Genomic DNA, 13886 nt, shown 5'->3' with positions numbered 1-13886 from the left:
GAACCATGCATTCGATATTTAAGCGGCAAGGCACCCATGGGAATGGTTGGACGGGATGTCTCAAGGTCAGATCAAATTTATATCTTAAAGCCCCCAAAGTCTAGGAGAATTAAGTGATATTAGACCAGTGGTTATCAGTAACATCTCTCAATATCATAGGAATTAGATATGTGTGTTTTTAAAGTACTGATAAAACCTCCTTTCCTCAAGATCCTAAGACCTATATCCCCTTTTTTTGCTTCCAATTAAGTGTTCCCAATTTAGTACAGAAAGGTCTTTGTGTTCCCGAGGCCTCCAGAATATTTTAAACAATCCTTAGTCATTCAAATAATCCATTCTTAACAGCTTAGCTTCCACACATCACACAAAAGAAGAGACACCACCACTCCAAAGGGATGACTATTTGGGGGAGTAAGAAGGTTAACCAGATATTTTACTATGTTCCTAGTGAAGCCACATTTCTCCAAGCCTCCTGAATTTGTGAGTCCAGAATTTAACACTTATACCAAAGGTGCTCAATACTGTTTGCTGAACAGGTTGCAGAATGAAATGATTATATCAATTACAAAGATATCCTTATTAGTTAGGAAAAGTATTTGTTTTCATGCATCTCAAGAAATCAGAAGTGAAGCTCTTTACTACCAGCAGATAGATTAGAATTCAAGTTAAGGGTAAGGATTCCCGAACAAATCACATTCATTTCTATGAGTGGAAAAATGTCACAAACATTTAACAGATATTCAGATTTTATAATACACTACCCTCCACAAGGATGGGGGAACACTTTTTAAACAGAACTTTACAGTCTGTTTCAATATAAGGCTGAATTCAGAAATAAACCGAATTAGTCTTCTACGAGAAAAGGAACAAATGACTACACAAATTTTTATTTCATTTTAGTGTTCCCTTCCTGAGATTTTAATGACAAAGCTTAATATGACTGTCCCCAAATGCATTTGAAACCATAATAAGAATGCCATAATTTTAGACTGTGGGTTTATATAATTTGCATTATATTCTAAGTGAAATTTCAAGAGCAGGGCACTCCTAATGGAAAATTTCCTAATAAATGTGCCACAAGTTCAGAAGAGAAAAATTAACCAACTAACAAAAGATAGTGGAAACACAAGTACTTAACATAGTTTTCTCTAATAATGTTATTACCTTAATCTAAGCAACAGTTTATGTTATTTAATGCCCACACTGGTTTATGTAGCTAGCTGTCTAATTTAATAGTTCTTCCTGTTACACTCTAGCCTCCTCAGTTTATTTACAGATGCACTTAGTACCCAGTAAAATAAAGACCACTTAGAAAAATAAAAGGCATACCACACTTTGGAAGCCATAAACAATGCTTACATTTGGCTTTGTCATACATTATTCCACTTATGAGTATAATTATTAGGTCAATAAGCACTTTTTAAAATAAAGTAGCTTTGAAACATGCCTGCCTTGGCAATTATGGATACAAGTCAATATCTAAAAATAGCACACACGTTTGCATTCTTGGACATTAACATACACCAAATGAATGGATAAAGGCAATGAGGACTGAAGTTAGAGGTAATTAGGCTGCTAGAATGAGGTGAGCATATGTGGAAAACACAAAAAGTGGGCAGGTACTTATGATCAATCCTGAGTTTCAAAGAAGGATCTTCAGATTTTTAAAATTCTTCCCTTGTCAATACCAAGTAATTCCACCAAGGATGTTACAATAGAGATTATGTTAGTCCTACCATATGCCTATTCTAATTTTCTCTTGTGCTCTCAGCTCACAATTAAATGTATTATATAATTCTTAGAAACCTATCAATTGGGAGACAAACTGCAGGGTATAAGACTTTCAAAATCAAAGACGAAACCTTAGCTAAAATATGAGCTCTCAAGCATTAAAAAAAAAAAAAAAACACTACTCCTTTCCAGGCACTAATATACACTCATGAACCTCTACTACTTTCAAACATTTAACTGGACTCAAATTAGGTGGTTCTCCTATACCTTTAAAGACTTAACACCCTCAGCAGTGCCTTCCACCCTAAGTCTGTGTCAAAATGAACTCCTTGGCAGAGACTGTTTCTATACTAACTGCTTCAAAGTAACATTTTCAGACCCTGATGTCCTCACCAAAGACACAAAGTAATAAAGAAGAAAGTCTTTCCAACTATTTAAGACCCATTTCTCAGAAAATCTGAAATCAGAAAATCTCTGAAACCTGAAGTTTAATTTAGTGGCAAAACCTGACCTAATATAACATTTTTATACAGCCAGATTTCACCTAAGCACTGATGTGAAGCTATTTACAGTTTTTGTTTATCCCATTTACTGTAATTATTCATGCTTCACTTTAGAAATATTAAGTGCTTGATTACTCTTACTAAAATTCAAAACAAATCTTTCCCCAAAGTTCTGAATTCCTAATTACCTGGCACCAAGGGTTATAGGTAAAGTATTACGGACCTATAATCCATTTCATAAACATCTACTACAGCAAAATACTCTTGAACAACTTTTCACCTTTCTAATTTCTGTGCTGTCTACCTGGAGTTCACTGTTAGTCTAAAACTTACCCCTTCAATATCATGTACACTCTCACCTCATTTTCAAGGTCATCTTGGACTACTAAAGTCTAAGAGTTTTCACTTCTTCCTTTAATTCTATAAGCACTCATCTATATCACTCATTTGGGTACTATTTGGAACTTCCATTTACATTTTGTGATTATTAAATTTTCATGTCTTTGCTAAGAATCTTTTGTGCATAATAACGCAATTTAATCATAACATACAGTAACTGAGATCAACTAGCTCTCAATTACAGCAGTCAGATGAATGAGTCCTCAAGAGACAGATGCCCTAAATAATGAGGGATTATAGCTGGAAATAAATGTAACACTTAAAAAAAATTCAGTGTAAGAAATAGCCTATGATGGGAATTGATAACAAGCCATTGAACACTGTATTCTCTCAACTAAAATTATACAATTTGTCAGACTAGCCATCATCAAAAATCTACAAACAATAAATGTTGGAGAGGGTGTGGAGAAAAGGGAACCCTATTGCACAGTTAGTGGAAATGTAAATTGATACAGCCACTATGGAGAACAATATGGAGATTCCTTAAAAAACTAGGAATAAAATTACCAAATGACCCAACAACCCCATATACTGGGCATATACCCTAAGAAAACCATAACTGAAAAAGACACATGTACCCCAATGTTCACTGCAGCACTATTTATAATAGCTAGGATATGGAAGCAACCTAGATGTCCACTGACAGATGAACAGATAAAGAAGTTGTGGTCCATATACACAATGGAATATTACTCAGCCGTAAAAGGGAATGCATTTGAGTCAGCTCTGGTGAGGTGAATGAACCTAGAGCCTGTTATACAGAGTGAAGGCAGTCAGAAAGAGAAAAACTAATGCCGTATATGAACGCATAGATACGGAATCTAGAAATGTGGTACTGATGAACCTATTTGCAGGACAGGAATAGAGACACAGACAGAAAATAGACTTTGGACACAGCAGGGGAAGGAGGGGGGACAAACAGAGTAAAAACAGCAAAGTACTCTCACCTCATACACATAGTGATCAAACTTTTACTCTAAAACCATAATTTCTAACTGATAGATAATATTGATTTATCCTCTACAGAGGACCCGCTGGTGGACAAGATATATCAGTCACTAAAGCACCATAGTGCTTTTCATAGTGGAGTTTACCACTTTTGCTCAATAGCAGCCCTGCTCCTTAGAAAAAGAACTTCTTAATCACCATTCTCTTTCTTTTTGTTCTACTTCCTGCCCTTTCACCTCTTCCTTGCCTATTATTACCATCATTACTACTACTACTACTACTAAGTCGCTTCAGTCGTGTCCGACTCTGTGCAACCCCATGGACTGCAGCCTACCAGGCTCCTCCATCCATGGGATTTTCCAGGCAAGAGTACTGGAGTGGGGTGCCATTGCCTTCTCCCATTACCATCATTACTTTCATGTAAACAATAGCAAAGTGTTATAAATGCTCTTCTGTATTTAAAAGCTTGCAAATCTAATCTTTTCTTTGTTGTTGTTGGTGGTGGTGGTTTAGTCGCCAAGTCGTGTCCGACTCTTGCGATCCCATGGACTGTAGCCTGTCAGGCTCCTCTGTCCATGGGATTCTCCAGGCAAGAATACTGGAGTGGGTTGCCATTTCCTTCTCCAGGGGATCTTCCCGACCCAGGAATCGAACCCAGGTCTCCGCATTGCAGGCAGATGATTTACCAACTGAGCTATGAGAGAAGCCCTTTCTTTGTTGAAGGATGACCAAATACGAGACAGAGCTCTCAAAAAAAAAAAAAAAGCTAAGTATAAAAAATCCTAAAAGAGAGGGAATTTCAAATATTTTTTTAGCTAGCAAATAAAACTATATAAGCAATAGCAAGTGGCAACTTTGTAACTAGTTTGCATGTCCAGGACATAAAATATGATCACAGTACGTTCTCTAATTCAGAACAGCCAGAATGGCTGACCAGTTAATTATTTAATATAGGGAGCACTAAAGCTTCCTATTAAACTCCCCTACCTTACTGCAGGATTAGCTCATGGAAGCAGGAATTCTAAATACTTAATCCCTGAAACTATCCTGAAGTTATTACCTTTTCACACTTTTCTAAACCACGTCGTATCCTCTCTGATACAAACCCTGTTCTTTCAAGTAGTGATGTTCAGACTCAATACTCTGTTTCCTCACAGAACGTACCCATTATTTCCAGGGAAATAACTGGCACTAAATTTCCAAGAAACTAGGTACACTACAGACTATAATTTATGTATCTTACTTCTTTCATAATCTGAAATTACTTGAACTGCATGCAGGTTAGCTTAAAAATCCTTTAAAATTTGGAATAACCCTAAGACACGACTTTTATAAAAATGGTTGTTTAATGAGGTTTGTTATTAAACAAACATAAAAAAGAAACAACTTTCTTCTAGAAGGTAAAAAAATAATTTGTTTTGGAGAACTATCATGTCAAATTCTCAGGTCAAGGAGACACTAACCTCGAAAGGGGAAAAAATCCATAGCTTCACTGTATGAAAGCTACTGTGCTCTGCTCAGTCGCTCAGTCATGTCCGACTCTTTCTGACTCCATGGACTGTAGCCCACCAGTCTCCTCTGTTCTGGGGATTCTCCAGGCAAGAATACTGGAGTGGGTGGCCATACCTCCTTCAGGGGATCATTCCAACCCAGGGGTCAAACCCAGGTCTCCCACATTGATTATTTATTTATTTATTTATTGTCTGAATTACCAGATGAAAGCTACTACATATCCTAAAATTGTGAAAGACAACTATTAAAAATATATTCAAGGTTATGTGAAAACCTGAATACAGCATATGCAACCTATCTATGGTTAAATCATCAGATGTACAAAACAAGTATTAAAACCAGAAAGTGGCTTAAAAAATTACATAATCTATTACTGTGATCAAAAATTGAATGGGAGGAATTCCCTGTTGGTCCAGTAGTTAGGACTCGGTGCTTTCACTGCCAGGAAACCTGGCAGTTCAATGCCCGGCCAGGGAACTAAAACTCTGCAAGCAGTGAGATGTGGCCCACCCCCACCCCCCAAATGTTGAATAGACTGTTCAACAGGAAAAAACAAACGAACAAAAAAACTGCCAAGAAACTAAACTTGCCTCACAGTGTTCATCTATGGTTCCTATTCTTCTCTTCCCCCGCAACAAAAATTTGTTCAATATATTGTAAAGCACAGAAAAATAAGTAATATACACAAAAAAGTAATAACCAGATGAACAGATGGGAATATCTTAACAGCCTTTCAAATAAATGTTGATATTCTCTTTTGATGCTATACCAACCTCTATTAGCTGCAATATACTGGAATGTATCAATAAATCAATAAACCTTATCAAGAAACCTTGTGTTCTCTATTACATTACGACTCAGTGGTCTAGTTAGAACTTTGGAAGGATTTCTTATCCCCACATGATTTTCAAGCACTGGTGACTTGGAAAATACTTGCTTATAGAATCATGTTGATCTTCAAATACTGACGTATTTTATTACATAGTATTTTAAAAACCATGTTCATTAACATCACCAATATCATCAGAAAACTTTTTTAAGATATTAAGAAGCTGTGAGGAGCACAGTTGCTTACTAACACAAATTTTACAAAATTCTAAGTTTCACTGGAAAATTAGAACTTTAACCACTGCTCATAAATACTGTCAATCTTTTCCTTTTAAAGCAACAGGTTCACTTTAGGGAAAATGTAATACCCAAGTCTGAAACACTTCTTCAGTCTGTCAAGCATTCTTTTAAGTAAAAACAGAGTTCATTAAAAAAGTGGCTGATTCAGCTTGCAACTCAAATAATCACACAAATGCTTTCCATAGAGACAACCATTATACTTCAGTAAGGACCGAAAAAAAAAAAGAAAAATATTTTAAGCATACTTTCTATTTAGTTATAGTACTCTAAAATAATGTGTATAAAGTTGACGTTTGATTTTTTTTTTTAAACTTCTTCATCAAGTGTGTTTAGGTTTTCTTTTTTAAAGTGTGGGTATATGGCAGTGAAGAATACAGACAATGACTGCTAATACGGTGTGGTACTCTGACCTGATTTAAGATGTCAAGCTTTATTGACTTTTGCTTTTGTGCTCTGGTACAGCTATCAATACAGTGAAAACGCAAAAGACATCTCAGTATTACTGTAAAAAGTTTTCTACTTGTAGATTCCCTGCAAATGTCAAGGCAATCCTCAGGATTCCTTCGACCATTCTTTGAAAACCACTGAGCTAGAGAATTTATTTGTTCACAATCACAATTTTCTTCCTTAGTTCTCATTCACATCTTAGTAGGAATCTTAAAAATTAAGTAACTTAATCAACTTTACTTGGCACCAGCAATGCTAAAGGTGAAGAGAAGTTTTATCATAAAGAACAAAAAATACTACCCGTTAGTGTATTTTATAAACATTTATGAATAATACTGCACTGAATCCTCAACATCTCTAAGTAGTATATGCCATCTTTCCCACCAAGGAAGCAAAGAGGTTAGGAAAACTTCAGAAAAGAAGTACAAATTTTGCCTTAAAATTCACTGCACTGGTAAAAATTACAAGTGATACTAATTTTCTTCATTATACTTATCTGTATTCAAAGCACTTTTGTGTAATATCTCAAGTTCAACAATTTCAAGAGCAGCACAATAATAAATGCACATGTTTATATACCGTATTACCATCCTCTGTTATTATCTGTGCAGTACAGAATTCAAGATTCCTGAGGGATTCCTCAGTTTTGCTATAGATACTGAAGAGCTTAACTACAAATCTTAGAAGCAGCAGACCTAACTATGCTAGCATAATGTAGTCTCACTACAACCTTAAAACCCAAGGTGAAAGCTGGATGCAATATGCACACCACTTTGACACCAACATACTATTAATTAAACAAAAAGAGCTTTTATTTATAGTCCTTATTCCCAGTATCTAAGAACTTTTAGAAACTCCATTTTTTTTTAGAACACAGTGACTTGAAAAATATATTCTAATAAGGAAAAATTATAGAAAACACAGATAATTAGAATTTTGAGTAACATTTTCCATTTCCTCTTTAGAAGCTTTTGCCAAAAACTGCTATTACATGGACAAAACAGATTTTCTTTCATCTTTGTTTCTTTCCCAGAAGGCAAAGAAGAGGAAAGCAACAGGTAGAAGTGATCCACCAATAGAGCAATTAGTCCACTGTATACTTTCAAAATAAAGTTACTTAGCAAAATGCTAAGTTTTAAATACAGGAGAGAAAACTATTTTATTAAAAGTACAGATTTACTGAAATAAATACTCAAAGCAACTACTGAAAAACTCAAGAAGCAGCTCTATCATGTAGTAAAAGTGATGATTTCAAGAAATCAGTAGTGGTCAAAATTATGTGTAACTGCTTTAAATGGATGCTCTCTTCCTTTAATATCTTTAAGTCTACCTGTACAAGTTAAAACCTCTCACCATCCACCACTGGACAAGACCACCTAGTGCACGCTCAACTACAAAATTACAAAATAGTAAAAGCACAAATGTTAAGCATTAGGAACCAGTCCAATATAAAATCCAAAATCAGAACACTAGATAATTATTCTGTAAGTTCTTAATAGACTAAGATTCTTAATTTAAATGTGAACATATTTCTAGTACTTGAGCACATCATATACAATTTTAGACTTAGTAATATCCCAGAATATTGTTCTACATAGTAAATTCCAGATGGAAATTCTTCAGTTCATGTGGCAAATATACATCCTTTTTCTTTTTTTGGCCTCAGGGTATCTTGTGGGATCTTAGTTTCCTGACCAGGGATTGAACCCAGGCCCTGTGCAGTTGAAGTGTGGAGTTCTAAGCGCTGGACCACCAGGGAATTCCCCCAGTATTTTTTCTTTTGATAAGTAATTTAAATATTATTTAAAACCCTGGTACATTTCCTCAAATTGTCATTTCTTCTTTTATAAGTTTTAAGGCTGGCTCCTTTAAAAAAGTTTGAATATGTTGATCCATTATTGATACAATGAAAATTTTTTTAAGACATTACTGAAATAATAATCAGTTGCTATGTAGCCTTTATTTGACTAATATCAGTAATAAACACACTAGTATTAGGAAGTATGGAGAACTGATATTTCTTTTTGTTAGTGATCTACTTTAAAAAGTGATTTTAATTTTTTTAAGGCAGCAAAAAGTTCCTGGTAACTTTTCTTCTATAAAACATAAAATATAAGATTAAAAGGATTGGTCTTAGAATCCAGTGACCAAATAGGTTCAAACAAACTACGAGATTAAACAGCAAGCCAGTCTTTACTGCAAATAGATAAATTCATTCTATTCCTTGTACCTACTGCTTCCATTGTATTCATAAAATTTCCAAAGGACTAATAAATGACTTAAAAGTCTTTTCATGACTTTTAAGTTCTCAAAAGGTAATAATTAGTACCTTTTAGTACTACTGCAAAATATTTTAAGAACACTGAAAAACATTAGCTTCTCAGCACAAGGGCAAGTCATTTGCAGATGTCTAATATTACAATGAATCATTACATAAGCCAAAATATGTTTCTTAACTTTTTCTAAAAGAAATCCAATTTGAAAAGGGTAAATTAAGAGTCTTCAAAAATGATAGGAGAAGAAAAAAAAATCAAGGCATAAATTTAGTTACAACCTTATATGGTCTTACAAAGTTTATAACCAATCTTTATCAAGATTTTCTATAGACTGAACATGTGACATCATTGCCATAATAGAAGACAGCTTTTGACTATTCAGTTCATAAATACTAAACTACTCCCCGTGTCAGTCAAATCTAAACACTACAGATCAATAACCACTCCCTCTTTACCAATACATAACCCCAAAACATGAAGGAACTGGCAACCCACTCCAGTGTTCTTGCCTGGAGAATCCCAGGGACGGGGGAGCCTGGTCTATGGGGTTGCACAGAGTCGGACAGGACTGAAGCGACTTAGCAGCAGCAGCAGCAACCCAAAAACACATTAAGTCTTTGGGAAAATGATACATGCATACCAATAAGATCCTGATATTCAATAATAAAACTGTCTACTTACACTTTTGGAAGAAAAATAAATGACACCTTTGAAAAATTAACCAAATTCTATTTGTATGAGATCCATTCCCTATTTAATTTCACTGCCTTAATAAACACTGATCAAATACCTACAACAAAAGTCAAAGAAAATTGAACATGGATAATTTCTCATCCAAAGCTTAGACTTTATATTTAAAACAACATGTATAATTAGTTGCTATGTTATCAATCTCCCCAGCAGCCTTCTACCAATATTGAATTATATCAGAGGACACACTTGATAACACCCTCCTTACATGGTGGCTCCTTACCATGGGGACTCTTTCACTTTATACAGCTAAGAGGAAATACTGAAACGCCACAGTACAAGATTGCTTTGAGGATAAAAATCAATCTGTAAAGTTAAAATGGCTCCAAAGCCAATGTGGAAAAGTTTCTTTTTGAAGGAATACAAAGATCTCTTCAAATATCATCTCTTTTAAATATTCATTAGTTAATACCAAATATAAATGCTAAATACCGCATGCATAGGCAAGGTTCTAGGAACGAAGATACAGTAGAGAATAAAATGGATCAAGTTCCTACCCTCATGGTACTTACATTTAACAAACCAGTATTGTCTCTATGTTAAGATACTATGCCTGTGTTTCAGGGCATACAAACAATACATGGAGTTTATAATTTAGTGGGATAACAAAAAACAGGTAAAATAACAGACTGCAGGAAGCGATACTTGTCATAGAAGAGACGATTTTCATAGGGTGGGGGAGGGTGGGTGTTAGGGGCAGAAGGAACAACAGTGTCATGAACCCATACCACATTTTAAAATTAACTCAGTTTATTATTGGGTTCTTCAGTTGTATTCCCATACCTGGCACATTAAAACCAAACTGGATACAGGTGTTTCAAAGATTTACTTTCTGGCTTCTTCAGATAAGGGAGTCTCACAATTTATTATGAATGACAAAAAGAAAATGCAAGTGAAACCACCTTCACAATAATGCAGAGACCAAAAGTATGGATGGGCTCAAATAAGACTATCATTCACGGCTCTGTGTCCTTAAAGTTATTTAATCATTCTGAATATCAACTTCCTCTCTTAAAACCTGGTAATGAAACTACCCAAAGGGTTCTTCTACACTGACTAAGGTACTTGTATTTTTGGAGTATGATGGGACGTCTATCCTCTACAAAATGTAATAATTCACCATAAAAACTTCGTATTTTTTCCTCCAGCTTCCCTACTATGGATAGACTGCTGCTGCTGCTGCTAAGTCGCTTCAGTCATGTCGGACTCTATGCGACCCCATAGACAGCAGCCCACCAGGCTCCGCCGTCCCTGGGATTCTCCAGGCAAGAACACTGGAGTGGGTTGCCATTTACTGTCCTTCAAGTCAGCAGGACCACTGACTAGTTATCTTATCTTTTCTAGGCCTCAGTTTCCTCCACCGTAAATTCAGAGGGTGGGAGTGGATGATCTAAATAGCCCTTTCCGGCCCTTAAAAAGTCCCATGACTACATTATGACTCAAATACTATTCAAGGTTCAGCTTTCACGAGTGATACCAGCTTTAAGTTAAATGAACGTCTCCCCTTTTCATGTTATCTCTTGCTAAAATTTTGTTGAGCAAGTCCAAACAGCACTCTAATTACAAAATAAGAGGATAAAAAAATGAATTTTCGAGTTGAAACCTTTAAGTTTTATAAGAAATATAAATTATATTTTAGATGTTTATATAGTAGATGCTATGCTACTAGCAAAACAAAAACCCAATCAGCTTGAATTTTAAAATATTAAAATCACAATCTTCATTCAGTGTCAACTTTCTACCCCGTTAAAACGTGATTTCCCATTACCGTAACACACAACTGCTCATCTTCACTCCGAACAAGAGCTGCAGGGCAAAAATGTTCTAAACTAGTAAGAGGGAGCAAGCAAATCGTCAGCTTTGGACAAAACTCAGCAAGGACAGTCTTTTCTCCAAAAGCTATCGGTGTTTTCAGAAGAAAAACTAGGATGGCTAGATTCAATGGGGGTAGTTTTAAATAATATTCATGGTGCTGACAGTCAGTGTTAGGACATCTCGGATTTCGGACCGAGATGTCCGAAAAAGAGAAGAGGACAAACTTCCTGGATTTTCTTTCCCTCTCTAAGAGAAAGAGATTTCCTCTTGCTGACGATGGGAAAGGCCCCTTTAACAGTTTTTCTCTTCGCGGTGGCTGCTGCCAGATTAGGTGGGGCTCCCTCCGCTGCCTTCCTCCTGCCACTTCCCGCAACAAATGGAGCAAACCAGCCCGGTTTCAGGCAAACTTTTCCCCTGTCAGGCTCGAGCCCGCAAGGCGCCGGGGAGTGGTTTCCCCCGAAAGCTCTCCGCCCCTGCTCGGGACTAGGGGAAGCTGAGTCTCCGCAAAAGACAACTTTCTGGTTTCCGTTCTAACTTCCACTCACACCCGGGAAGGAACCGAGGCGGCCGGCAAGGGGGCTCCGGGGCGGGGAGATGAGTCTTCCGGCGAGGGACGGCGGGCAGCTGAGAGGCAGCGGCGGCCGCGGCCAGAAAAGAGCAGGCGGGTGGGGGGGTCCTCGGGCTCTCACTTCCTCCGCCATATTTCAGACATTTGACCCCTTCCGCAAAGCGCGCTGTTCCCCCGCGGCGGCGGCTCGTCCCCGCTGGCCTGGGAGGCAGCGCGCTCGCCGCACCGGCGCCGAGCTCCAGCACCACCTGCCGCGCTGCGAGGCAGCCGTCGCCGCCGCCGCCCTGGCCCCCTGACCGTCGCGCGCGCCCCGCCCGGCCCGCGCCGCACCCCATCAGCTCCCCTCAGCAGGCGCCCGGCCCCCGCCCCGCGCGGCCGCCGCAGCCGCTCCCTCAGTGGCCACGCACGCACTCTGCGAACCTCTCGCGCTGTCACCGGGTGCCCGCAGCCAGCGTCGCCTCACGCTCCCTCCGAGTCGCTGCTCCCGGCGCCACGGCGGTCCTGCCGCTACCCCTGCTGCTGCCGCCGCCGCCGCCGCTCCGGCTGGTTTACACGCCTGACTCTGGGCGAGGTTTGGCGGTGTCGCCTTGACGTCAGGCGTTCAGCCTCGCTCTCGCTTCCGTCCGCGGGCGGGGCGCGCGGGTGCGCGGCCCGGGAAGGGGCGGCACCGAAGGGCGGGGCGAGAGAGTCGAGGGGCGGGGCCACTTGTGCCGATGCCGGGCCTCTTTCGCAGCGTTTCCTCCGCGGTGTTTCTCTTCCTCCTCCACCTAGCCCCTTCGATCTCGCCTTGACTTCTGAGACCTTAGTGGGTTTACACTGGTGCCGAGAGCTTAGAAACCGTCCGAAACTCAAAAGATGCCTTTAGTGCAAACTGTAGTTTAATCAACGACGCCACCAAACAGTTGGTGCTCGCGTATTCCTTTGTGTTGGGGAAAGTGGCCGGAGAAGTAACAGCGCTGTTTCCACACCTAGAGCTCCCGCGAAGGTACCTAGGCCAGGGCACAGTCTTTTTCATTCTTGAAATGGTTTCTCCTGAAAGGTCGGGTGTCTTAATCTATTACAGTTCTTTCCAAATTACCCCGTCAAACTCAGTTAATCAATACATAATCCCGAACAACTTTGTACCTAAATCAACTATATGAGTGAAATAAAGCGTATATTTAAATGCATGACTCGAGCAGTCTTAAAGAATTACCCATAGGGGTCTTTGTGATGTGACTACTGGGCAACAGAAAGCACTTTCTGTTCCAAAATGCCTTGTTTCAAAAAGGGTGGGGACTTAACAGTGGAATTTACCACAATTAGAGAAAAGATTAAAATACAACTACCCTTTATACAAGATGTTAGCTTTTATGAAATTGAGTTTTGGTGGACAAAAGTATTCAAACAGCAAAGTGCAGGGAAAAGTTGGGATTGGGAGGTCATTAAAGATTTATTTTTGCTTAGTCCATAGTTTAACTGGACCCTGTTATAAAGCATTCTTGAAATAAATTTTTATGAATTTTTGTAAATTTGGAAGATTAGCAAAAATATGATTACTTCTACTCTTTTTAAGAATACTAGTAATTGAAAACTAAGTTAAAGGAATAGATAAGAATGAACTATAATTATCCTTAGTTTTTTTGTATGTAAGTGCTTTCTAGATTTTTCATGATTTAGGTTGATTGAATATGTTACGTATTTTGGTAATTTGTTTCCTTAGAAAACCCTTTTAAAATGGAGATTTCAAAGGCAAGTGTCAGAGCAGTCTGTAGGAATTATTGTAAATTCTGAATGAATGAATCTCCAATAAACTTAAATTTATTGACC

General features: G+C 38.2%; 1 protein-coding gene across 2 annotated transcripts in view; it reads right to left on the bottom strand.

Annotated features, from left to right (window-relative positions):
* RAP1B (RAP1B, member of RAS oncogene family) overlaps window positions 1-12670 on the bottom strand; it is a 45663-nt gene extending 32993 nt beyond the window's left edge. Inside the window, exon 1 of one of the 2 annotated variants that reach the window (XM_070370558.1) lies at window positions 12489-12670. The gene's annotated coding sequence lies outside the window, so the exon portion shown is untranslated. The remainder of the gene's footprint in view (window positions 1-12488) is intronic. The other variant, XM_070370557.1, reaches the window with a different exon arrangement.
* Window positions 12671-13886: the final 1216 nt, after the last annotated feature.

This window comes from Bos mutus, chromosome 5, assembly GCF_027580195.1.
Source record: "Bos mutus isolate GX-2022 chromosome 5, NWIPB_WYAK_1.1, whole genome shotgun sequence".
Lineage (NCBI taxonomy): Eukaryota > Metazoa > Chordata > Mammalia > Artiodactyla > Bovidae > Bos > Bos mutus.
This window is presented reverse-complemented; position numbering and strand designations above follow the sequence as displayed.